The following is a 27,546-nucleotide window of genomic DNA, read 5'->3' on the forward strand; positions in this document are numbered from 1 at the left end:
CTAGCTCTTCAGAGGCTAGTTCATGGTCAGCTCTCTTAACAGACCTTGAAATCTTTCACGGTCCTGAGAAGAGATCATTTGATCGCTTTTGCAGGGCACTTTAAAGTGTTTTCTCTCTTGCAGCTCCAGCTCAAGTACACACTGCAGTATAATGTTTTGCAACAGCAACGCCTGTATCAGGTTTGTGGGATGGGAGAAGGGCAAGAGAAATGATGGAGAGGATTTTGGATAGGAAGGGAGTGTTATGTACTGCTCTGGGTTTGAGACCCAATTGTTCGCTGAGGCCTGAAACAGCAGAATGATTTTCATGGGTATTGCATCTCTAGTAATTACTTCCAGGCTGAAAGAGCTCATTGTTCCTAAAATGCCACCCTTGATCAATGTAAATTTCAGGCCGTTTTGCAAGGGTCACCGTAACATTCAGCAGCATTTGAAACCCAACAGTCCTGCACAGCACGGCTTGTAAAGACACTGCCAGGCACTGCTGGTCGCTATTTTACCATGCAGAACTTCTGCACCTCTTTTTGACTGCATGGGCATGTTATAGCTGAGCAGAGTGACAGCCCTAAGTGTCTGAGAGCCAAATGGCATTTTTTTAAGTTTTGAACCTGTGACCTTTTGGCAGTGGAAAATGCTGATGCTGGCAGAAACCATGTTTCTCTGAACAGCGCGAGCTCCAAGTGCTGTAGTTTTTGCAGCTCTGGCTAAAGGAGCTGCAAATCTCAGTGCCATATGGGATTCTAGGTGCTTTCACCCCCCTCCATGCACTCAGTACACATTTGTGTCTGTTACGAGGTGTGTCTTTCTAGCTCTTGTACTGTGGAGAAGTCATTGTTAACTCTAAGTGAAGAGCATTAATCATTTTCATTGGTTTTATTTATTATTTCCTTTTTTTCATGTTGTGAATGTGCAACGCTTTGTTGTGTTTGTCAATTCTAAGCAGGATTTGAAAGCAGCCAAACTCTGGGCCCTTTCTTTCACCCTAGTGTGACATTAGTTATCCAAACAACGACAGCAAGAACATATCACATTAAAAAGCCATCATATTCTTCCTGCAAGCTGTACATTTACAGAGAAAAAGAAAAGGGAAGAGAAGGCCCCCATTTTTATTCAACAAAACCACATTTCTAATAAATGAAATGCAGTGGTCTAAAGCAGGCATACAAATAAATTACTTAACCAGTCTTTCTGGATGAGCTATGTTAAATACACTTTCCTAGCAATTCAAGCCAGGGACTTTAAGGAAGGATGCTCCAGCACCTCTCAACATTTGAAAAGGGTGAATGCTACAAACAGTGCTCTCAATATGAGGGGAAAACAACTCTGAAGGAAATGTACCAAGGGGGGGGGGGAAGAATCCAATATACTTAAGGGAAATAGCAGTTCAGGGCAGTGATGAAGAGCTAACAAGGATGACTGTGCAGCAATGAGGTCATCACCTCAGTGTCTTGTACCCAAAGCTTCCAACGCTTGAGCGAAATCTAAAATGCACTGGACGGTGCTTTAGAAACCTATGTTTTAGCAGAATGGGGTTTTGCTTTTCTTAGGAATGTTTAACCTACCTTCCTAAGATTAGTCACACTGAATTCAGTAGGAACTGCCAGTGCTCAAAAGCAGGTCACTCCAAAGCAGGTTACTCATACTGAAGTGCCTGTGTATGTATTTAGTTACTGTTCCACTGACACTCCAATCTGCTTAGCTTTTAGAGGGCCTGATATCTTTGAACTCTTTTGTCCTTTGAACTTATGCCAGAATTTGGAAAAAAGGTAGCAGTGACAATAAGGTGATAGTCAGCACCATACCTATGCCTAAGTGTAGGGGCAAGAAGAACGTCTCTTAAGTAAGTGAGCACAGCCTAGGCAGAGTTCCCCCGCTGTACTACACAGGAGATGTCACAACCCCAGAGTACACTGAGTATCAGCTGTTGGGAATCACAAGTTTTATAAAATAAATCCGTGGGTATCTAGGTGTTAAGGATACCCTTAGTGTATCCTTATACTTAGGATATCATAAGGCCCTCCTTAGCATGATCTAAGCAGATGCCTAACAAATAAGGAGCTCAGCTTAATTCTTCTGAAGAGTTAGAATTTTTAAACCACTCCAGTCGTCAAGTTTATGCCAAGTTTCTCAAGTTATCTCTTCCAATGCCCATTGAATTCAATATATATCAGGCTGTCTGATGTGTAGACCCAGTGTGTGTGTGTGTGAACTCATATCATAAATGACACCTTCCCCAAGTAAGTAAATGAAGATGCACTTGAAGCATCATTCAGATGTCCAGTTGAGTCACAATTCAATGGCAGTTTTGAAACTGTTTTTTATTCCTCTTGCCTAGAGTTTAGATGTCCTAGAGGTACCTCCACACAGCATTGGATCCAGGATTCACTTCTGTCTTTTTCTTAGCTGGCTGAAATTGTGTGTTACCTTTTAAAATGCATCATCAGTGTATAGAAGTGTTAATTAAATAAACTTTCAAGGAACTTGGGATGTAATTTTAGCAATCTGAAACATTCGAAAAACGTGTCAAGACTAAAAAGAGATAAATATTCTTTTTGTTTATAATCACACAGGTGGAAAAAATAAAATGATTTTTTATTATTATCATTTGTCCTTTCATTCTATTTGTTCATTTGATGTCTGGGGTTTTGTGCTGAGTTACAGAGACCACAAATTCTTTTTTCCTCTTCCTTATAATTATTGTTACTATTACTGTAGATTTTGTTTTGGTACAAGTCAGATTTCTCACAAAATCAAATGAATCCTGTGACTAGCTTTATAAAACCTCCAGGGTAACGAGATCTGTTGGGAGAGCTGACAGCATTGGGAAGCTCACAGAGAGAGGTGAAAATGAGATTAAAACAAATCTATGTTAAAGTTTTAATTAATGTGATATGGAGGTCTCTGTCTCTCTGTCTCTCTGTCTCTCTCTCTCTGTCAGCTCAGAAATTGAAGGAATCCAGACCTTGTGGTAAAATTGTTTAGAGGCACCAAAAGACACCTGAAGTCACTACTGACCTGAGTGGCTAGTTTATAAAGGGTCAGCTGCCTCAGAAAGCAAATCCATTGCTTTCTTATAGAAGAAAACCAAAAAGTAATGGACAAAAAGTGACGTTCAGTATGTAACACATTGCTGCCCTACAGAGGCCAGGAACTACAGAGGATTCCTACAGAATATGGGCACATATAATGGTAATACGGATTTATATTTCTTATTACTGGAAAAGGCTCATCATTGCTGGACAATCCAACAGGGTTTAACAGAGGGAGATGACAGAAAAGGGAACGGATGACAAAGAGCATCATGTCAGGATAATAATTCAGAAATATTCCTGTTACTCAGAATAAACAGTTCCTGGAATACGAAATGTTATTTACTCTAGACATATTGCTCTTTAGACTCAAAATGTCTTCTGAAGTCACTACCCTGTTGTATATAAGGAGATCCATTGCATTACCAAGCAAATATCAAATAACAGCAGGTGACAAAATATATTTACAAAATATATATTGGCATATTTTAATGCACAAAGAACACAGCTTAATAGTTTGCCCAAATCTATGCACTACAAGAAGAGGCATTTATCCCAGCCTTTCCGAGAGAGCTGCTGGTTTTTAAAACATGTTGCCTCTTTTCTGTTTATATGTATTAACCCTACAGCACATTAGTAATATAGGATCCAGGGCAGCAGCTTAGGTGAACAAGGAGCGGCTTTCCAGCTGCCAGTTAATATTCATCCTACGCACACGGGAAAATCAGCATTTGTAGAAAAGAGAAAAGGCAAAAAATCCAGCTCAAAGCGAGAGACTGGAGGGCACAGCTGCATACCATTGACCTCCAGGTGGACCTGGCAAATGTTATTGATGCAACAGCAGCATGAAACACTGTTTTCTTCATTGGACAGACGAGGATTTATTGAGCCCTTTATCCACCGCAGGCATAGCTGACCCTCAAAACACAAATATTTATCTTTCTAACTGCACAGTGCCTCTGTGTCACTGAGGGAAAGAAGCTGCATGACAGCTGCGAGTCCCCACTCTCTCTTGTCCCCCAGCCCCCTGCCTGCTGTGGGGCTGGGTGCTGTGCTGCAGTGCCAGCACCACTGAGGATCCTCAGGGTGCAAAACCACACACCCGAACCACATTCTGTTCACAAAACCATCCGATTTCATCCAGGATTTTTTTCAGTCTAAAGTAAAAATTAATGTAAGTCATTTTGCTCATGTGTAGGTTGGAAAATAGCTATACGACAACCCTGCACCATGACTAGTACACACTCTACACTCTTTACCATACCTTTTTATAAAAGCTGCAATGAGACAGGACTCAGACAGGAGCCTGCACAGCTTTAATCTCCCTTTCCAACTTACGATACCGGAGACACCCATTGTCTAAGGTGCCTGTGACCTCAGTCCCCCTGAAAACCATCCAGGAAATGTGGAGTCCATGGGATCGTACCTCTGAGAGGCCAGGCAGAGCACAGCTGTGCTCACACCCACATTCATGAGTGCAAATTGAGAAACCACTTCAGAAAGACTGGGTTTGCTCAAAAAGCAAAACTGTGATCTACACCGGAGTTCTTGTAACTGTGCAAATTACATCCATGCATTAAACAAAAAGTGACATTATACATTTTCTGTGCATAGGAAGCCATTTCCCTGTACCCCAGAGTCTGTCGTACCTTATAAAACAAGTATGTATCCATCATTTTAAAATCCCTGACCAACTAAGTAATACTCCTGTATGGGACTTCTGGGTTGTTCTTCCAGCCTCATTCTCTACGCGCAATGTGTGCAGGGACCAGCAGACGCCAAATATGAAGAAAATAAACTGTAAAATAAATAAATAAACTTGCATACATACATTTAAGAATTAATTAATCTAGAATATATTTAAGCTGTAGGCATGCAAATTGACAGAGCTGAGAATGGTAAACAGTTTTATGGTGTGTATCTATAATTTATCAAGTAAACGGGATCCTGGAACCACATAAATAATAAATGCACTTCTTGGTTCCTACATAAGCAGATAGTGTAATTTTATGACGGCCTGTGCTACCCAGAATACTAATTCATAGTCCGGGTACTAAGCCGTCTACAGATTTCCCTCTTTTGGTATTCTGAATGCCGTCTCGACGGCAAATATTTTATTATTTAACGCAAGTAATTAAGAAACGGTTTCCCGAAGCAGCCAGGCAGGGATCCGGGCTGTATTGGCGGGCAGGATCGCCCTCTGCAGGCCTCCAGGACCGGGCCTGCTGCCGGAGGCTCCGCCGGCACCGGGGGCGCTGCGGGGCCGGGGCCGGGGCCGGGGCGGGGGCCTGTGGTGCGGGGCCAAGGGCTGTTTCTCGCCTGCTTGGTGCTTACGGGATTGGCATCAAAGCCCGAGGCTTGTACCTGAAAAGCACCTCACCAGGAAACCTGACACAAGGGAAGAAGGTTAAGAAGGCTGATTTTTGCGGCCTGGTTTGTGTGTGAGCTTGCAATACAACCTTCGTGATTTTTTGGGTGTGCGTTTTCTTTAAGCTGAATGCGTGGTGATTAGTACTGAAGAATGAATACCAACTTAACAAAAATCTCCCCTTCCACAGACATTCTGCAGCACATTTCTGCCTTACACTTACCAGCACACAGTAAATGTCATTATCTTAAGACGACGTTGCTTTAGTTATCAAGGGCTAATTCCACACAAAGATATTCTAAGCAATTGCATGCATCTTTTTTAAAATCAATTTTTCAGAGACCTAAAATGTGCAAATTTATTCAAAATCTACACACTGGAAAAAAGGAGGCTGTGAAGAAGTACTGCAAAAATTAGTTATAATTTTCCATTAAGAGTCAAAACTTCTGCCTTTATTCTAGGGAAAAATATACATATATATGGTGGTTTGGTTTTTTTTTGGACAAAAGTTGTTAATAAGTAGAATTGCAATGTTCTGAAGATTCAGGGAAAATATTTCTTCTCTCTAAAGCACTGATGTGTAACAGATATACTGTATACTGTAGATTTAGATAAGGTTACTTAGAACACTTTTCTGAGAGAGAAAATAAAAATTTCCATATTTTGTCTGTTCATTGACAATCTAATTTTTGTACTCCTGTGCCGTAAGCTAGATGCCACAAACTACAGTGCCATGTAATCTCTATTATACTTCTTTGAGTCTCCCTCACTCACACTAGCTTTTGCACACTCATATGTGTACACATATATATGGACTTACGTTAAACTTGACACCTTTTAGATCCCAAGAAAAAAATGTTCCCATAACTACAAACAAACATTAAAAAAAATGGATTTGGGTTGTCTGATATATATTTTACAGCAGAAGCTGAATGTTTTGCCAGTGATCACAAGAGCTATGAGAAACCAAGGAGAAAAAACTCGTAAAGAGATTAACCTTGTACTTGGGCACCTATTTGCTTTATATACTACACAACATACTTGAGTGATGTGCAGAGAATTATCTACCTATTCCATTATCTGTGACAGATAATGTTTTCTCTAGAAGTATGAACAGAGCTAGTCTGATTTTTTTTCCACCAAGATTTTGTCAAAAAAGTATTTCAAAATTCAAACTGTCTGGGTTTAAACCAAATGTTACAGAGTGAGCCCTGAGACAACTCTGGCTTGATTGGCCTCAGAGTTAGGGGTCTAATGCTTCCTTCTGTTCTATTTTAGGTCCAGTGCCACCCCCCACCCACAGTAACTCCAGTCAGTTAGAGCTAGCACAGTCTCTTGGGCTGCTCCATGGAGGAAAGCCTCCCTACACAGGGAGCCCAGCTGGAGGCTGGGGCAGAGCCTGCAAGTAGACAGAGTGGACAGGTAGGGCACCTGGTCTTGGTTACACACTCAGTACTGGAGCCAACCTGACCAAACAGAGCTAGCCTGGGTGGGTCTGCCCAAAGATTTACAGGGTAAATACATGGGGTCTGTGGCTGTCTAGCAGTTGTCTATGTTGGTCTCACAGAGCCCTGTATGTCATCTGAAGACCAAAAAATGTTATGCCTCCCTAGGACTGGCTTCTTGGTTTCACAGCAGGGAGACTGGAGATGCTCAGGACCTGCCACCAGGTCAGCTGCTTACTCCTTCACTCTGGAAGAGGAACCACAAGCAGGAGTAAGGCTCCTCAGCTCAGCAGTGGAGCCCTCACCTGTACTGATGCTACCAGACTAGCAAATCTTTGCCAGGATCTGCTTGCATGTTATCCAGCAGTTGATGTCTGCATCTTAATCCAAGTGCTACCCCAAGCAAAATCAGTGAGGCACAGCCCTGCTCGTTCCTTCACTTCCTTGTCCAGTCAGTTCCTCTCCCTCCAGTGTCACAGCGTCACAGTGATGAGATGGCACTGTGCCTCATGCAGGAACTTAGGTGACATGGGAGGAAAGGCCCTACAGAGGTGGGGGTGATGGGGAGAGAGTCTTACAAAAGAGCAAGAACAGTTTATTCCTCTGTCTCAAGACACTGCCCAAGAAAAAATTACTGAACTCTCCAATCCCATATCTGACACTGGTTACTCCACTGCATGGGAGACCTGGAGTCACCTCATGCCTCCAGATGAGCAGATTCAGATGCCATGTGCCAGAAAGTACCCTACTCACCATTACTTTAGAGGATTTTTTAGAAGGAGGATTACTTATTCATTTCAGTAAAAAAAAAAAAAAAAAAATCTTCCACTTTTCATATAGGAATTAATTAGTGATTCCTCCAGAAAAAGAGGGTAAGTGGACCTTTAGTCCTGTGAAGCTTACTCTTGCTGAGGAAGGAGAGCTGCATCCTTTTAACACCAGAAAGCATGCCAGCGTTTTCTATACAGCTGGTAGGCATCCAACTCCTCTCCCACAACATTGCTGAGAACTTTTTCATACCCAGGACTTGACTTGGGGTTTATGACTTATGAAATCAGCAACAAAAATAGGATTAGCTTCAACTGTGAAGACTGATCCACTTCCACACCACCAGAAAGGGCCGTCACGCTGCTGCTGAATCGGTGCCTGAGGGATAGGCAATGCAAACGCAAACACAGGGGAAGCCATTTGTATCCCTTGTCGGTGCTCCATGAGCTCAGCTACCGCATGATGCCTTGGGAAAGGCAGGCACTGTGAGCAGAGTGGAAGACACTTGTGCCTTCCCTGTGTTTCAAGCATAACTGATTAGCCACTTGCTGCAAACGGGTTGGGTGGGTGGAATAATGCAAGAAAAATGTAAGGAAAACAGGTACTTTCTGGCTGTGGCAGCAATGGAGCATCTTTGATGCTCTGAATTCTGGGTAGGGATGATTAAAATGGCAGCTGAGCTCCCAGGTTCAGCAAGCATTCATTTGTGTGCCTAGCTATAAAGCACAAATGGTGTCACCAAAAAGAGGACAGAAGTCACAAGTTTAAAAAAGTAACACTATTTCCAAAAATTAAATTTCAAGTATAATTGTGGTTTGGTACACACATAAAATATGCTTTTAACACCTTCCTCCTCATGTGTTTATTCACTTGACATCAAAGGGAGCAAAACACTGAGTGAATATTAAGTTTCTCCATAAATATAACTTGACAGAGGATGAGCTAATATAGAATTCATTTTTGATGAAAGGACATGTAAGGATACTTGATCATGCAAGAATCATACCTCCTTGAATATAACAATAAAATCATTGTCTCACTCTCTGGTTTCATGAAGAAACTCTGAAGTTTCTCTATAAACATGTTATTGCAAGAAAAGATTGGAGGTCCAATTTTCACACATCCTTGCTAAACTGACCATATAATACACAGGAAACATTTGCTTCTAAACAGCAAGTAAATATGGATATTTGCAAAATTAAGTGCTACTGATAGAGTTACCTATTCTTCCTTCCGTGCAATGTAAACATGCAGGGGAGCAGTCTTCTGGACACTGAAAGCATTAGAAAGTAATGTTAGCTATTCATTTGTCCTTGTATTAGAATTTAAAGTCTTCCTACCATTTAGAGAACAATTGATTTTACTGCCAAAACAAAATCCTAGAAATCCGTCAGCAAAACAACCCATAAAAAAAAAAAAAAAAAAAAAAAACACTTTTCAAAGTTTCTCTAGTAATAGTCAAATGGCCAGTGAGGAAAAAAATCATATAACCCCTCATATTTCCCTATAGCATCACCCTTCTTCCACAAAGTCTTCCAATGCTAGTCATGAATCTTAATTAATTCTAATTACTGACACTTTGAAGGATAGTTTAATGCTCCGCATCCCCAATTTCCTCATCATGTTATTATTTCTTCCAATTATCCTTTAATTTCCAGGTGCCTTCAGGACTATTTAATAATTAAAAAGCTTTAAGAGGTACAAACCTTATGTTGTTTTACAACCAGACAAAACCTATTTAAAAATTTGAAACTTTCTGTTATATGTAATTTCCTGCTTCTTCACATCACCATGGATGGGCTTAAGTCTCCATAGGGTGCATCTGCTCTCTTAGATAGAGTTCCTTGGAAGGCATTTTCTTTTCCCATTCTTATCCTCCAAAAAAAATTAGAGGAAGCAATTTTTCGTTGTCACCTGTCTATAGACTTCCTTTCCTCTTAAAACTAAGCCTGAAAATGTGCAACCTATCTATCCTAGGGGAAAAAAAAATCTGATCAAAGCTGAAATAATACAATTTGGAAATGCAGCTGCAATGCCTCACTGTAACTTTGATTCAAACATCTCCCATTTCCATTTTCATCTTCATGCCTGGTTTTCTAGCCAGACTATCTCTTTTATGTTGCACGGTGTGTCCCAGGAGAGCTCCTGGTCTGCATGAGAGATGTAGTTTAACAGGGAGTGTAAATGCACTGTGGAATAAAAGAGTACATGATGAAGCAAAATTAAATCCCATAAGGACCTAGGGCAGTGCATCCAACAGAAATACTTCATCTTTTTCATCTAATATATTTCAGCTTTGGGACATCTATTTTTTTAAACAATAATAAATTTTTGAGCTATGCATTCACTATCACGGTATGTATCCTTTCATTTAATATTTTGTTTTCCTTTACAAAACAATGATTTAATGGAAAATGTTCCTGCACGCTCAGCTTGAGCATCTGTGGGGATGCCACTGCCTGATTTGTGTGAGCAAATGCAGTTTCGATATGATATGATGGGAAATCAGGACCAAAATGTTGGGGGGATTTGCACCGAGAGTGTCTGTGCAAACTTTATGTCTCATTATAGCCATCTGCTCCGTGTGTGTATTCAGTAATACTGTCTGTTTGCTTTACGGGCTGAAATATACTTGTATTACCTTTACTCCTTCTTGTTAGCACTGCAGAGTCCATTACATTACAGAGTAGTGATGTGCTTTATAATCCGTCTTGCACACCACCAACAGAATTGCTAAGGCCAAGATAAGTGCTTTATTGTTAGTAAACTGTTAATATGAAAGAAGACATCTTGACTTTCATCTTCCCAACCTAGCTGTGCAGGGCTGGCTAATTGAAAAAAAAAATGTTTTATCTAGAAATTTAGCAGATTAGGTTTCTCATTGCTGAGAATTATCACGGAATGTCCCAGAGATCATTTTTGCAGAGTCATCTCTTTGGAGTTGAACTTTAAAGGGTAAATGGTGCACAGGAACAGAGCATTACTGTTACTAGTGGAAGATCTTATCTGAAGTTGAGACACAGGGTTCAGGTGTTGAGATGATGTTTGTAGGAGCTCCTTGTTGCACATGTGAGGTCTGTTAAGCGTGCAAGTCTCTATTGTTATTCTCAAGCCACAGGTGCTCTTCTTTTTCTCTGTCAAAAACTCCTTTTTTGATATTGAATAAGTACCAGAAGTGTTTAGATAGCCTTGCTCTACCTTCTGTCCTGAGGCAGAAAGATGTGTATGATTTAGTGGTATTGACTGCCAGGTTGGCCAGAAATTGCACAGAATTAAAGGAATTTTTGTTATTTTGTTGAATTTCACCAGATGCATATCTGAACATTTATATCAAAAATAATGCAGAAAATTAGATGGCTAGTGTTCAGGAATAAAAAGGCAAAATTAACACTCTTTGTTACTGCATTTTAAGCAAACAAACTTACCATGTGTCAGCACATTTATACTTCCATCTTCCATGTGGCAGAGCAGGTTGATCAATAGGCCATAAAGGTGTCATCGCTGAGAAAAATCAAATGAACTGTTTTTCAAACAGGCTCCTTTATTATTCACACCAACAAATTCACATATCCATTTAAAGCTGTAAGTGATCAGCTGTCCCATAAAACATGTAGCTTCAATTCTATTGGTGAAGTAACACTTTGCTTTACCTCAATTTATATTCACATTGTTTTCACATTAAAAATATTTGCTTGGAAAATGGTGACTTTACAAATACCTCACCAGAATCATTTTGGTAAGATTACCACAGCCTCTCAAGCATCTATGAGGTCTGCCTTGTCATCTGAGTACATTTCAGTCCAGAGTAGTTTTGGCTATGTTACACAGTTAAAACCCAAGTGCTTTCCTGCATCAAAGATAAATCATTTGCACTCACTTTTATTTCAGCTAGGCTGTTCGGGAACCCAAGTTCTTTCTAGGTACACACTTCCAATTACAAAAGCTTTGATATGGTCAGAGGTGTAAAGCAAAGATCCAAATTTGATTTAAGAATGGTCATGTGTTCTGTAATGTTCCTTTCCCTTTCTCCTCCCCAGAAGGCATTTAGAAATAATTTAAAGCCCTCATTGCTGCCTTTTCCCTGCATACAGTATGAGGATGGTAACTCCATACTCAGACCGAGGCTAGAGATATGCATAATAACACATATGCGTAATATGCGTATATGTGTAATAACACATGCCTTCAGCTCTCCACCACTTGGCATGCTCCTGAGGGAGGAAACAACAGAGCTTTGAGGGAACTACCAGATGCAACCATGCAGGATTTCCTGACCTTGTAAGAAAGAGGTTTGTGGAGGCTGTGAGCTTAAAGTACTTATTGAAGCAACACCTCCACGGAAATCCAAAGCACAATTTTTGTGTGCATAGACTGTAAAGAGCTAGCTTAAGTTGGTTTTAATGGCATTTATATTTTACATGGAAGCTGAGGAGAGAGTATTGTATTTCTCTAAGAAAATCAGGGTATGGACACTTACAGTTCCAAAGGTTTTGGGTTTAGCACAGGATATTCTGCTGCTGCTCTTATCTTCTGTTCCCTTCATGATTCCCCCCAGCCTGTAATACCAGGACTTAGAGCGTAAGTACCACTTCTGTGAAGCAGATTTACTTTGCTATGGATAAAGGCAAATAAGAAGCATCAGAGTTTTGCTGGACCCAATGTGACAAAAGTTCTCAAGGACCACCGTGAATTCAGGCTTTGTCCTTAACAGAATAGGTAAAGCAACAATAATACTAAAGTTTGACAACAGTAGCATCAGAAGACTAAGCATGTAAAAATTGCTGTGAAATAGCATATATTGTTCCATGGTAAATATGGCAATTAATAAGCAACTTTATGAGGAAATATTAACATAGTAATCTATGTGAGTGCTGCCTCTTCTTTTTTTGTAAGTGTGCAATAAATGATATTGCTGTAAAAACATTACTCCATAAAGTTAATAATAAATTCTGCTTAAATGAACGACAAAAGTTAAAGGGATGATTATAGCACAAACATTTCCTTTAAGCATATTTTCTGTTCAATTCTTGATCAACGTTTCACCAAAAGGATAACACCAAAACTGTACTCTTAACAACTAAATTGGTTTTGATAATGTAAAGATTTCCAAGTCCTTCCAACATGATTTCCAAAGACAAGCTATTTCTTCTTGTAAGTCTATTTGCTAGAGTCATTACCTGCGGTCCCAGGCCCAGCCGTGAGTTCCCCCCTGATCCAAGCAGACCGAGTGTTGTTACCATTCTGTCAAGCTCATGAACGTGCCTTTAGCCCACACTAACTTCTCACATTTCAAGAAATCTACACCATGTTATTTTCTTTTCTCACCAACATTAATCACTGGTGGAAAGATAAGGTGAGTGATGGGAAGAGATCACAACTAAAACAATTCAGTTCTTCTGACTGCTGCTGCTAAGTTTGAGTATTTCATGAGTATTCAGTGAGTATTTTCTTCTTTGAGATGCCAGCACTAGGCTTCACCCCAGCTGCACAGGCTATAATTTCTGGTCTAAAACAGCTGGCTGACCAGACCAGAAATTGTGGAGGAGGAGTGGAGGTCCAGAAGTGAAAGTAACAAGGAGGCTGAAACTGACTAGAAATTATAACCTGCAACAAACCTCCGCAACCAAAAATAAGCTTTGATTTTAACCATCAATTGTCAGTAAAAAGGGATGTTGAATTCTAGCAAACCTAGTTATAATGGAAAATGCTTTTCGCTATTAATACTTAGTGGTCAATGGCTTTGGAATGGAGTTCAAGGTCTTGCAGGACTGGGTGTGAAACTCATATTCTTCACTGAAATCATGGCCAAGCAGCGTATGTCTATAGAGCTGATGATCTTGGTCAAAGTCTTGCCAAAGAATCTAATACAACTTCCTACACTCTCACAGACATGTTACAACAGTGTGAGTCTCCTGGTCTCAATGCAATGGGAAGGGCTTTCTGTCAAAAATAAAAAAATAAATAAAAAATTAAACTTCCCATTTGTAAATTTGATTACCTTCATATTTCATATAATTTTCATTAAAACTTAACTGTTAAACAACGCTGACTGCACACTAAGAGGTTTTCTTCAAAAGAGCTATTTCAAACCTGTAATTTTTCTGTACCAAATATGTTCAGGTATTTTTCTATTAGTTTGTTTAGTGGCTGATGTACTCTTACATGAAGACAATCTGTAATTTCTCAGGAAAGACAGGTGCCTTCTTGAAATACAAATTTTTAAAAAAAAAAAAAGTTGAAAACTCATTTTCATAGCCATTTCTGATTAGTCTGAAATCTTTTTACTCCTTTGCCTAGAAATCCTCTTTTCTTTCCAATGAGGTCACTATTAGGAATCAGCCATAGAAGTCTGAACACTTAAATCAGCAGTGCACAGTTTCAATGCTGGTGCATAACCTATGTGCAGGACTAAAAAACTCAGTTTTTTTCATTGTACTGTGCGTCAGAGAGTCGTGTGCACAATGGTAACACTGAGGCTTATTTCAGATGAGTAAGCAGCAAATGTTAAAACTTCCCCCTCCCCTCAGCATGATCACAGAACTCATTATCTCTTGGGTCCTCTACTACAATGTGGGCTGTGTTCAGGGAGACGTAGTGGCTGTGTTATACGCACAATGATAGGTTTAAAATGGATGAGATTTTCAGGAACATAAAGTTCTTGGAAAAATAGGGCATGATCTTTGCAGTCATGGGGAAACATAGGCAGAACCTTGTAATAGTTCGCTAATTGCCCTGAGTAAAGTAATTTGTTTTATCTGTCTGCCACTTGGTTCCCTGCAAAGTGCAAAAGAACTATTATGGGATTTTACTGAAACTAATTACTACTCTTTTATCACGAAGGCTGCTGAAGCATAATCCTCTCCCTTTCTTTCTGTGTTTCTCTCACACACTATGCTTCCCCCTCCTTCATCCTGAATTTAAAATCTTGTGGAAAGTCAAGAAGTACTTTAATCATCCAGTATTGTAATAGACCCTGCTGATATTCAGCCTCCCACTATAATAATATGGAGTGATAGCACAGTACAGCAATGTAAACTATAGTAAGCTGCACACACCACTGCTTATTTGGTCACAGGGAACCTGCACCCCACCAAGTATGAAATGTGCTTTAAGAGTATTGCATAGCTCCCTGTGGTAAGCGAACGGTACAACTCCAAGCTTCTGAATGACAAGCTGAGTGGAGGATAATTTGTTTCCCTCTTTTCCCAACCAACTTACACATGCAGATGCTCATAAGAATTTGTTTCAAACACTGATGGCTTGGTGAATAAATAGTGACAGTGTACCCTGGTATTAATGCACTATCTGGTTTATAATCATAATTTGTTAGAAACCCTGAAATACTTCATTTTGATCATTAGCATGAAATCCTGCTAATGTTGAGATACCTCATTAGAATGGCTGGCAACTTGTCTTTGATTGAAATTATTATTCTTTTGAAATGAATGACGTTTCCTGAATGTGTTCTGTCAGATCTTGATAGTTAATTAAATTGATTTTATCAGAATAGTCAACCACACAAAATGCAACCCATTAAAGAATGTATTTGACAAGAAAATAAATTGATCATCAGGCTCTCATTGATATGAAGATGAAGTACAGACGCTAACAGCATTTTCAACCCAATATAACCAGTGGAGGTTCAGCAAGTGTTGATAGTACTGAGGAATTATGCTGCACTTTTTAAAAAGTACCCTCCTAGAAGGTTAATTTTTCTGTACAGCAAAGTAAATGAAGATTGATAGTTAAAAGGCATAAGAGCAAATAGATCATGAAGTAGGATACAAGGTGAAGGTTTTCTTTTTCCCAAATGGCAGTAGGAAGAAAATATAATTTTTGCCATTGAATTTCTGAAAAGATAAGGTCAGAACTGCTCCTTTAGGAAAGACTCTTACTCATCTATCCAAATGCATGTGCCTTCAAATATCCTAGGGAAATGAGAGAAAACCAATGATAATCATTTTTTTAAACATAGATTGCTATGTATTGCATTTTCTTTTTTATATCTCTTGTGATTATCATACCCTGTATTTAAAAAAAAAAAATCTTTTATACTGCATTGGCATCAGATCCAGCCCTGTGATGTTACTAGCTGACTTTGAAGGGAACGTTATTAAAGAAGATCTGATTCAAGCCCTCAGTGTGTTAAGTATTCAAGTCTTTATTTTTGTGGTATTTCTATGTTTGCTTATTGTAGGTGGGTGGATACTTGACAGAGCTGGCCAACGAAGCAAAAATATTCTATGAATAATCATTCACATGTATGAACAAATGCACTTCCACTGTGTTAGCAGTTACCCAGCTCCCGCCCCAACAGCATGCACACCTTAGGAAGAAAAAAATAGACTGGATCAGATCCCCAGTATATCTGTGACAATGCTAAACCCAGTACCTTCAGAGAAGGGGCCTAAAGTCTATACTGTACGTAAAAGTCTCGAGCTACAACCCATTGGTACTCTCCTGGGGTACCAAAGCCCAGGTACCTCTGAGTGTCCTGACCCTATATCCTATAGAATTAATGAGAGAGAGGATCCTGAATCAACTTTAAAAAAAAAAAAATCTGCTGCTGCTTGCTGGGAGCAGAGCATGCAGTGTCTCAGCAGACACATGCCCTGAGCTATCGTGGCTCCAGATGACGAGTAGCCACTGCTTTGCAACCATGGTGTGCCCTGACAGAGGGAGACCTGCTTGGGCAATGAGTTACAAAGGTGTGGAGATACTTGCTGAGCTGAAGAGAAAGATGGTTCATTGTGTAAGTGCTGCCCTTGACAATCCTGTTGAGCCTCTGGCCTTGGCTAAGGCATTATCTGTTCTGCCTGCCTGAGTGTGAGTGGCTCCGATGAACATCGCTGCCAAACATCTTGCTTCTTCAAGAAGAGAGCAGCCAAAGAGCCATCCAACAAATAAAAAGATGGAACCATATGTGCAAAAACAAGCCATATTCACACACAAACAAAGAGCAATTAGAATAAATGACTAAAGAAAGGACAATAGCTTCTTCTTTTTCCTAAGTAGGTCATTTTAATAAGGACCAATAAAAAAGAAACAAAAATCACTGAATAAAAATGACCATAAAATAAGGCAAAGCTTTTAACAGAACCAAAATAAAAGAGCATTTCATAAGGTATAATACATAGTAGAGATCATTTACATGGTCTTTGAATTAATAAGATAATCATTCAAGTGAAAGAGCCTTCTTCATTCTTGTGGTTTATGAAGAGCAGGAGAGCCCTGAAACTAATTATAACTGAATTAAAGCTGTCACTTTGGGACCATAGGCTGATACCATTAATATGCATCAAATAATTCCTGCAGGTTTTTAAACAAGTAAGAAATAGATACATTGTGATGGTGTACTCCCACCCCCACCCCACTTAATCAGAGCATCTGGCCTGGGCAGATAACCATCACTGGCAATCGTGATGGATGTGTCTGGTCACAAAGGCTGCATCCTGGATTTTGGGGAGACAGAAGACAAATACCCAAGGGCCAATTTGAGCAATGCACACAGTACCACCACCCTGCCCAGTACTGGCCAAATTTGGAAGAAAGCCCTACCTGAGCCAAATTTGGAAGAAAACTAACATCCATATGTAAATATGACCATAAGTCAATCACCTTACCCCATAAACAGTGAGCGGCCCAAGAGCCCTTTGAGCTTGCCTGAAAGGACAGCGTGCAGGGTCTCCCCTTGGGCAGGGACACCTCTCAGGATTACTTCTGCAGATTGAGAGGACCCTTATTGCTACAGATAGACGGTGAGCAGATGGGGAAAGTAACAGCATGCTAACATGCCGTAATGGTGCTTTGTGATCACACTTCATAATCTTAGCACACAGCATTCACATAATGCATATGATCCTTCAGACATAAACTGTTGAACAAGTCTGGGACTAGGAGTGGACTCAGCCACACCTAGGCTCCTTACCTCTTCGGTTCGAGGAGATTAGGAAGCAGGGGGGACCACTCTGATCCTCATGACTCAAAGGGATGATTTCCCTTGACATAATGTCACCTAACCCAGTTTCATATGTAGTCTTTATGTAACATATGTCTTTCATTTAGTGTCTTTGAGTAGTATATAACATCTTTTATATTGTGTATAATTAAATGTATCTTCCAGTTACAATCAGATGTACCTTGCCATCATCGAATCTTTGTTAAGTCACATAAGCTTATTAATATTGCTGCTTCTGAGTGAAATGCATATTAGCATGTCATTCCTTTTATCGTCTTTGTCCACAAACCCACAACATACCTACATCATACAGGACTCAGCAAGCAGGGTCATGCATGAACCAGCCAGGGCATCATGTTTCAAACAACTGGATATATTCTGTGTCAGACAGCTACATCTATCACTGTGGTTCCTAAGTAGGAGGTAGGCATGTAAACAGCAGGGGGACCCTTGAGACAGAAACAGAGCTTTGATCATTAATCGCATCATCATTCTTATGGTATAGATTGAATGCAGATAATCATGGGTTTTAATTTTCCCTTGAAACAGAGTGCCAAGGAAACAGCTGGCTTTGACAGATACACTACCTACAGCTTTGCTAGAATTCTTCATCTATTAAGAACTGCAATGCCTCTGACTGCTATATATTTCATATATAGCATATATATTTCTTGATTTCTTCCTCTCAGGTCAGATTTTACATCTTAAATCTGGATCTGCTGCATAGGGCATGTAGACAATTATTTCTATGAACGTGCAAGTGCAGAAGGGTCACTGTCCTTAATGCCCCCAAAGGAACACCTGTCCTATTCCAAGATGACATTGTGGAGATTCAGGGTCTTCATTTAAACCCCCTGATGCAGGAGCACTGAGAACTACCATGTTAGCAATATAATAGGAGTAAAATATCCATGTTGCTGACATAGAAACAAAAAGATTATCCTTTGGTATTATTAAATAAGAATTACAACTGACATGAAGCAGAAAACCTGTTAAGTTACTAATGAAGGAAGAGAGAGCTTATTTCATTAGTAATGTACAATAGATCTGTAAAATCCATCCAGTATAGTGATGTACTAGGGCAATTTCACTGTGCAGGAGCATATTATAAAGGCCAATAAGCTGGAGCCCGTGAGTATACATTGTGTGTCACCTCAATGGATGATACATAGCCTACATAGAACTAGAGTCAAAAGGTGAAAAGCTGTGTTTCCACAGCTTGAAGAAACATCATTGCTAAAGGGTCAGTCTTCTTTTGTGTCTCCCCTGACGAGCCTACTCAGTGTGCAGCCCAAATGAGTGCCAGGGTAGAGAACAGAGAACACTGGTGGGTTGGTGGGAGGAGCAGGGGAGAGTATCTGCAGTATCCCTGAACTACTTGTCTTCAGACTCTTAAGCTGGTCTACTACTTCTGAGCTTTTCAAAATGCTATCTGACAAGCCAACAACTATTCGAAGCAAAAAAATGTAAATATCTTTTCTGGAACTGGCAAGAAGTTTTTCACAGCTAGACCTGACTTGAATCCAATTTGATCTATCTACCACACAGGGCATTTACACCATTTGGTGTAAAATGCAGTAGTCTGCTTAAAAAAGGTCACAAATAGGCTCAGTGATGCTGTCATTGCCCTAGCTGAACACTGCCATTGCCTGGTACTGTAAAATAGCAACTGCTGCTGCTGCTTGGTGACTTCATTGATTAATATCTTAGAGAAAAATCAGGGACGGGAAAGGAGGCCAGATCTGAAGCCATGGTGAAATCACTTGGAGGCTGAAGTCACCCTTCAAAAGGAAAATGAATATTTCCCTCTTCCCTTGTCAGACATGCACTTTGTATAGCTATTGCTGAAAAACCGATGTTTTTAAATTAGAACCACAGTCTGTTTGTTCATCTGTCTCCGCCACTATACACATTGTGCTTAAGCATTGCTAGTGAGCACAAAGAGGATTGATGGGTTATCAGAAGAAAGGAAAATCTGGCCCAGTACCTCGCAAAAGATGCCAGTAAAGGTTTCTGAGCAGCAGCTAGGTGTTCTTTCCTTTCCTCCTCCTTCTGGCCTCTACATCTGCAGTTCCTAAGCAAAGCAAAATAACAGCAAGAGCTCAAGGGTGATGCTCAGGTTGTGTCCAGAGGGAAGGGGAATAGGGTGAAAAAGTCATATTGGTACTACAGAGTAGCAAGTATCACAGAGAGCACCAGCCCTGAGACAAAAGCCCTGGTCCCTGTCCCAGAAGAAGCCTACCTGGAACACCACCCATGTTTCTCAGTGCAGCTCTGCATGGCAACGTGGTCAACATGCATGAGGGTAAAGGAATCAGACTAGTTTTCTAAGTTGCAATCAAATGCTATATTCAGTTGGACATGTACAGCGCTACATTCATTAGTAGTATGAATGTACCAACACATGAAAGCATCACCCATTTTTTATTTCCTTTTCTTAGAAAAACTCTCATTACCTTACCTGCAAATGAAGGCTTTGTAGTACCATTGTTTCCAGCTGTCGTTAATATGTCTCAGCAAGCTCCTGATGAACCATGAAATATTATCACAAGATGGAAATCATATTAATGGAACTGCTTAGGTTCACAGTGAAAAATTAGATAACCTAATTTGTACCTTAATTTCCAAGGCACCTATTTGTTAGCTAAGTAATTTACCTCCATCTTTCATCATTTAAGTCCTTTTCTTCTATGAAGATTTAATTAGTTTCCTCCACCATCTCACAAAAGATTTTCTTGAACCATGTTAGACAGTCCCAACAACCCCACCAAAAAATGTTCCTCTGAGCACAGAGGAGAAATCAATAACTTCCATGACTGTTCATTCATAGAATCTTTTTCTGATAGCTGTGGACAAGATGGGATTTAAGGCACAAATGTTGTCCAGTCAAGCATGAAAACAGCTCTGGTACCCTGCTGGTAAGCAGCTCAGCACTTTGAGATTGACCAGTGACAGAACACATCCAAGTCTGGGCCTTTTGAAAATGTCCATAAATAATCTAATGTGAAACAAAACCGTGGATTTCACCTTCCATAATAAAAATAAAAACACAGCATGATGTGAGAGAGCAGTTCAAATCAAACTGCTTCCAAGATCTAACTTCAGTAAGTTCCCATTTATTTATTTGTCTGTGTTTTTTTTTTCTATTATACATTATCAAGTTTCACTAAACTGCCTTATAAATATGTCCCTAAATTAACCTCAAGTCTGCTCCTACTCACTTTCACAGAGGTCAGCATAAACCTGTGATTAAATTCAGTAGGGATAGTTTTGGGTCCAGAATGAGTAACCTTTACTTACTTTCCTTGTTTGCTATCTTTACTTCACCTTGGTCTAACCTTAATTACACAGTAACTTAATATTATCCTTCCTATTCACACAACCAAGTAATTGCCCTCTTTCTGTCATCCCTGCTATTTTTAACACACCCTTTGTTGTTTTTTGAATACTAATACAAACATTGATACCAATCACATAGTACGCAAACAGGCTACTGGGCTTGCACTTAACAGCTACTAGAGGAGGACAATAACTAGAGATCGGGGGACAAAGTGTCATTTCCTACATCTTTATGTAGTACCCTGCACAGCAGGACCCCTGTGTGATGAATACCACCGTCTCTGCCTAAGGGATTTTTTTTTCAAGATTCCCATTATTACAGTCTGTGAGTGACCCAGGATCCTTATTGTTTCCTATTTGTGTGAGCTAAGGAAGTTACGGTCATTCTAAAACATAATATTTTATGTTTGAGAGATTACATGCAAATTTTGGAATAATGGAACACTTCTTTTGACTGTCAGAGCAAGATCCAATTACGTACCATTTACATCTTTTCTTTCCACTGGAAGAAAATGTTGGCAAACAAATTGAATGAAAAGTTGAAGCAAGTCTGACCCTGTGCACCCAGCTGTGGGGTAACTCTACACTCTGTTCCCTTCCGCTGGGGCTGCTTTGCATTTATTCCTTACACCAACCAAGCATAACAATGGTTATGCAGATTGCCTCTTTTGTATCTCATTCTCAGGTGCTTAACTCTCCCTTGGCAGATAGAGAAAGCTTAGGCACAAAATTTAGTTGCATATATTACATTTGGACTGGTGTACCAGGTCTGTTCAATGATCCCTCAAATTCATTCTGTGAGCTTTGCTGACGCCATACGCTTAATGAGAACAAGGCATGCATGGGGTGTTACTTCCACCATGCTCTTACTCAACATTCAGAATATTTTGGCATGTAAAATCTGTTGTTCTGGTGTATGGTACTAGTGGGTTTTACCCCTTCAAATTGGCTAGTCTTAGTTCAGATGAAAGCTCTTGTATGTATAGGAAAAAAAAAATAGAGAAGGAGGAAACCCCTAGTTGGGGCAGCTTGTGACCAGAGTACCTGAGTTGCAGGTGTAGCCTGCCTTGGGTGGTGCAGCCTGGGGACCTTCCCAGGAAGTTGATGAGTGTTGATATAGTGAGATTCATGCTTTTCTTCTAACTGTTAGCCTTAGCCTCTGAAGCCCACTACAAATTAAATAAAAATGTATGGCAGCTAACAGTAAATTGCAATTTGGAATCAAGCTATGGCCATTATGGCAGATACCGTGCCTGGTGTAGAGCAAAGGATTTTGGTAGGAGCTGTAAAATCTTCTCCCCGGGCATGCTCTAGCACTGTACTGCCAGCAGTACAATTTATGGGCTGTATTAGCACTCTGCTCATGAGCCTCACACTCCCCAGAAACTTTTGGAAATTGGAGGGTGGAGGGGGAGGAAAGGTGCTCATAAAATAACGATATATTTGGCATGCTATTCAGTAGGATCAGAAAGCAATCTGCAGAGGTCTGACTGCTGACAAGGAATGCTGCTTAAAAAATCACAGTAACTGTCAAACTTATTCCTTCTACCATCCAGGATACAAGGCCAATTTACAAAAAGACCTTGAACAGCCATCAATCACCCAGCACAGCTGACAGTCACATCAACTGTACAGACTGGGCAAGCACTTACGTCCTCAGAGGCAGCTTGATGCTTCAAGCTTCAGTATCACGAGGGTAGTTAGAAAGGCTACCAATCTGTACAAGAGAGTTAGAGGTTTCCCTGAGTGCCAGGTAACATCACTACCTCCTGCTTTTTCTTTTCTAGTCTACTATTACATTGGGACTCCATTGCAACTTTGCCACAAGTCTCAGGGAAAGTATTTGACATGCCTCCACCTAATAAACAATGTCTCTACAAAGTCTGTTCTCCCCAGCATACTGCATGCAGTATTTGAAAGTCCTAGGGGAGTCTTCAGTCATTTCTGTTGCTCCCTGCACGGATATGCCACCAAAGTCACATTCTTCCCCTGGTCAACACAGAGGCTGGTGTGCTTCTCAGCTAGCCAAAACCAAAATACTTATGTGGCATTTCCCTCTAGTTGGAGACTCTATGTAACATCCCATATTTCTTAACCTTCACAATAGCTTGCTGCTTTTCATTTTCTTTCCCAATTAGAACTATTCTTTTCTTTCAAATTCTGAAAACAAATTTTGCCTAAGAAAATCCACTTTCATTAAGTAAGACTTTGTATGGAAAAAGGGTATGTCCAGGGAATAAAGTCATTCCTGCATCTGATATCATTTTAGCAAAGCCACGGAATTCACCTGAAACCATTTCCAATTTTTTTTTTTAATTGCTTTCCTCTGAAATTTTAGTACCATCATTCATGTAACTTCACAATACTTTCTTTGGTACACCTACTTTTAAACCATTTTCCTATCTCTGGGACTCATTCTCCCATATATCCTCTGCAGAACAAAAGTTCTCTGTAATACACAGCATAAAATGCACCAGATCTCCTACAGCATTCCTGACTGACGCTTGCAAGCTCACATACATGAAGCTGTTAATAAGTTGTCTTTAACCATCTTTTGAAAAAGTCCTTACATCCAAGATAGCAGGAGATATATCATCATACACTTGGCCCAGACAAATTGATGCCAATAACTTGAAGGTTTTGGAAAAAGTCCATTGCTCCTTCCCTTTTCTCCATTATGTTTCCTTTGAGATACCTATACAAAGCTCATTCTCTTAAACTGTCTCCTTGCAGTGTTGGAAACACTTTTCCTGAGTCCCCTCACAGTTGCTGATGCATAAACATCTGACTGGGTTCTCAATACCTACTCCAGCAAAGAAAAATAATTTCTTCACAGGGGAAGATTTGTTCTTAGATATTTCAGGTTACAACCTCAGCTAAGCTCTGTATAACACTTGGAAATAAAATAAATTTTTTAAAGGTGGGAAAAAAAGATCTCTACCTACACTTTTGGGGATATAGCTTCATTTCATTCTAGGCCAGTATTCTGTTGTACTTCTCCACCTTTCACTTTATCTTCACCTTAGCAATGTGGCCGATATATTATAGCATTATTTTTCATCTTTCCTTTATTTACAAAGATTGTCCTTTCAAAAGGTCATCAGCATTTACTAGCAGTTATCTCAAAGCGATAGCTGAGCCAGAGAAGCTTTTTTCTTATACCTATGGTGCAAAATTCTTCCCTGCTTCTAGGATGCAATGCCTAAAATCTATATGACTCCAGTATACTGTGCCCTCATGATATTTTCTGACCTTATTGTGTGGCAGGAAAGCCTATCCTCTCCTGGATAGAGAGAGAGATGCCTGCATTTACGTGTACATGTACTTACTTTAAATAGATTCATTAGATTTTACTTTCCTTCTAAAATACAGCAGTCTCCAGGTCCACTTTGCTCTTGCTGGGCTAATGCTCATTGCCAGGAACTTGAAGTAAGCACAATACAACCCATTTTTCACAAACAGAAAGGTCAAGATCTGCTTTCTGGCGCACACCTGTCACTGCAGCTACTGCAGTTGTAGCTGTTGCAAAGGGACGGGGCTATGCCTGTAACACAGCTATTGGGAAGGACAAGAACACATCATTTCTCCACCCCTAAATGGCCAGGTTTGGTTCTTAAGACAACTAAATATTCCAAGGAAAGGGATTTGAAAAAGTGTGTACCTGCCTGTTTTCTAAAGAGGGTGGCCAGTTTTATTCCAGCATGTCAGTTTTACTCTGGCACAACCTGATGCTTTATTCCTTAATACATATCCAACACTGGCAAGTTGAAGGATGTGGGGGACAGGTGTCAGTCTCATGTGAAGATGCCTAGCCATTCTTTGCTATTCTCTAATATACCCCATAGCATCAGCAGAGAATGGTTCCAAAATTATCTTTTCATCAGCTGACCTTACAGGAACAGATGAGGAAGGAACCAGGTGCATTGCTGAGTTGTCGCCTCTGCAATCATGTGCAGAGCATGTTTAATTCAGAGGGGTCTAACCAGCCTTTTGGCCTGGAATACCCATAAAGCCTTCTTCACACTTCTTTATAGCTGTCCAATCTACAGAAAAATATAAATTTCTTCTGGGGTGGAATAAACTGTATCCATAAAATATTATGTGTAGCAGCCACAGGTACTTCGCTGCTGAGCGCAGCAGAACCATTCTCTTGATGTTATCTGTAGCCTGCAAACGTGTCCTGGCTCCACCTTATTGGGCTCACATGAGATTTTTAATTGTCTGGACATGATACTCTCATCCCACAAAGATCCATCAATAGGAAATTTATTATTACCTAAGTATCAGTTTTCAGCTGATAAGAATAGAGGCATGAGCTTTGCTAACATTTCTCAAGAAATGCCATAGAGCCAATCATAATTTCACATGTGTTAAGACCATGCATTCTAAAAAAAAAAAAAAATGCAAAACAGTATTTGTTAAATACCGAAAACAATCAACCTGTCTTTTGCCAGGAGGGTGGATATGTTTAGAAGACTGTAGGACTTTCAAGGTAGCTTTATATTTTAATATTTTGAAAATTAAAGTTCTAAAGCTTCTGCTCAATACTGTATTTTATGATACAGCAAAGGAAATTAGAAAGCAAAAGAATATGATTTTTGAAAAAGAATTTCCAGGTGTAAGGAAAGAAAGAATTACACACTACACTCAGAAACTAGAATGAAATTCCCATTCCTTATCTGGGTACCAGCCAAATTTCCAGTTATATAGTACTGACTACCAAGAAGCATCTCATGCAGTTTAACAGTGAATTTCTAGGCTCCCTTAAGTTCAGAGGGATAATTATTCATAACATTAGAGTTGTTTTTAAAAAGCCTGTCTCTTCAATCTTCCAGGAATATTAACAGGCTTGAGTTTCATGACAGGTTCTTTTCCCAACTTCTGCATTTCAAAAGACAATTTTGGGTGAGCTGAGGTCAAATTCCTCAGCCTATATATGAAAGACTCCAATAAGAAAACATATCCCTTTAGTGACATTAGTGGAAACACATAAAACTACATCACCCCTTAGAACAGTAATAGCTTTCTGGGACCAATGCAGGTCAAAAGGTCCAAAGATCTGGTGTAACTTGCAATTGAAAGTACATTGGCAACAGAGATGACAACTTTTTTGTAGGTATATCCTTCTCTTCTATGAATAAGCACCTCTTATACTACTTTGCCTTCAGTAATCAATAGGCCAAAGCAGCTTTTAAGTAGAGTTCTTTCATGTTTTTTTATTTAAGAATATCAAAATTATCAGAAACAGAAGGAAATATAAATATTTAAATGTCTTTGTCTTTTTTTTTCATGATGAAAATCGTTTTCCCTGGCTACAATAAAAATATTAGATGGCTTTCATGAAAAAGAGCTTTCTTCAGAATAAAGGTGTATATTGCCGCTCCCTTTTTTTTCCCTTTCCCATTCCTTTGCAGGGAAGGATAAACCTTTATCATGTTGGTAGGTACATAGGTGCTTGCCAAAGTAGTGGGCAAGAATTAGCAGTGTTATAGAACCACCAGTAAAATCTCAAAAAACTTACACAACTTTTTGCTCATTTACATTGATTTAGAAATACCATGAACTAATACTAGTAATGTGGCTCTTCCAGCACAGGGAACCAGGGAGAAATACTGGATACCTGCTGGAATCCAGCCCTCCTCCAAATAGAGGCAACCATGGAGCAGCACTGCAGGACAGAGGCAGATGGGAAGGAACGACATGACCATGGTTGCAAAAACATTTATAAATTATATCGAAGGGAAAAATTTAATGCAATCTGAAGTATATAAAACCATATCTACACACATACATACATGTCTACATGCCTGTACAGGGACCACCTACTTTTACAAGCACACCCAGAACACTGGCATTTCAAGCAGCAGAGTAAGCTCAACCTGTCTCTTGGTTCTGACATCTCATGAAAGAATTATTCCAGTTCTATAGCGCCCAGGACAACAGGCTAACAAAATAAAGACAGGTGCCAGTGGATTAAACTTCACTCGATTCTAACACTAAATTACAGCACAGATGTAACACACTGCTTGTCTACATTTACTTGTGTTTTTTCTAGAGCTTGATCTTCAGTGCCATCTAGCACACACAAGCTGTTCAAGCAAGTGACGACCTGTAGAAGCCAAATAAGAGGCCAAAACCTTCCACATTAAAAAAAAAAAAAAAAAAAAAAAAAAAAAAAAACTAGATCAGACAAACTAGAAGATAGTCTCAAGGAAGAGTAGGCACAACTAACATAATTTCTCCATTGAACCTCCCCAAAAACAGCCTTTGTGCAGACCAAGTAGCACTTAGGCATTGGGTAGCACACTTTCTAAAATAATTCTATAATTCTTGTCCTTCCTGACCTTGATGGCCAGCCATACCTCATCAGTAGTGCTGCAAACCATATTCTCACTACTGACAGAAAGAATGGCATCAATGTAAGACTCATACCTATATCATCCAGACCCCTGAAAGAGTCACAGGTAGCACCCTCAGGTCTCTGAGTGATGAACACAATACTTTAAGGGCTGCTGAGTAGGAAGACAAAAGAACACTTCAGCCACAACCGTATAGTATTCAACAAATAGCAGGTTTCAATCCTGGACCATCTAATAAAATAAAATAAAATAAAATAAAATAAAATAAAATAAATAAAAT

At 39.8% G+C, this 27,546-nt stretch overlaps 1 long non-coding RNA gene across 2 annotated transcripts; it reads right to left on the reverse strand.

The window, feature by feature from the left end:
• Nucleotides 1–610: 610 nt before the first annotated feature.
• On the reverse strand, nucleotides 611–27,546 carry LOC310883543. 2 transcript variants are annotated; one of them, XR_014573588.1, is made up of 3 exons: nucleotides 19,556–27,546; nucleotides 12,088–18,017; nucleotides 611–11,111 (listed from the first exon to the last, which is right to left on the reverse strand). It is a non-coding gene; the product is annotated as an uncharacterized lncRNA (long non-coding RNA). The 2 variants fall into 2 exon arrangements; XR_014573589.1 differs by having other exon boundaries at nucleotides 8,832–8,883; nucleotides 11,036–18,017.

Source organism: Anser anser (assembly GCF_964211835.1).
Source record: "Anser anser genome assembly, chromosome: 1".
Taxonomy (NCBI): Eukaryota; Metazoa; Chordata; class Aves; order Anseriformes; family Anatidae; genus Anser; species Anser anser.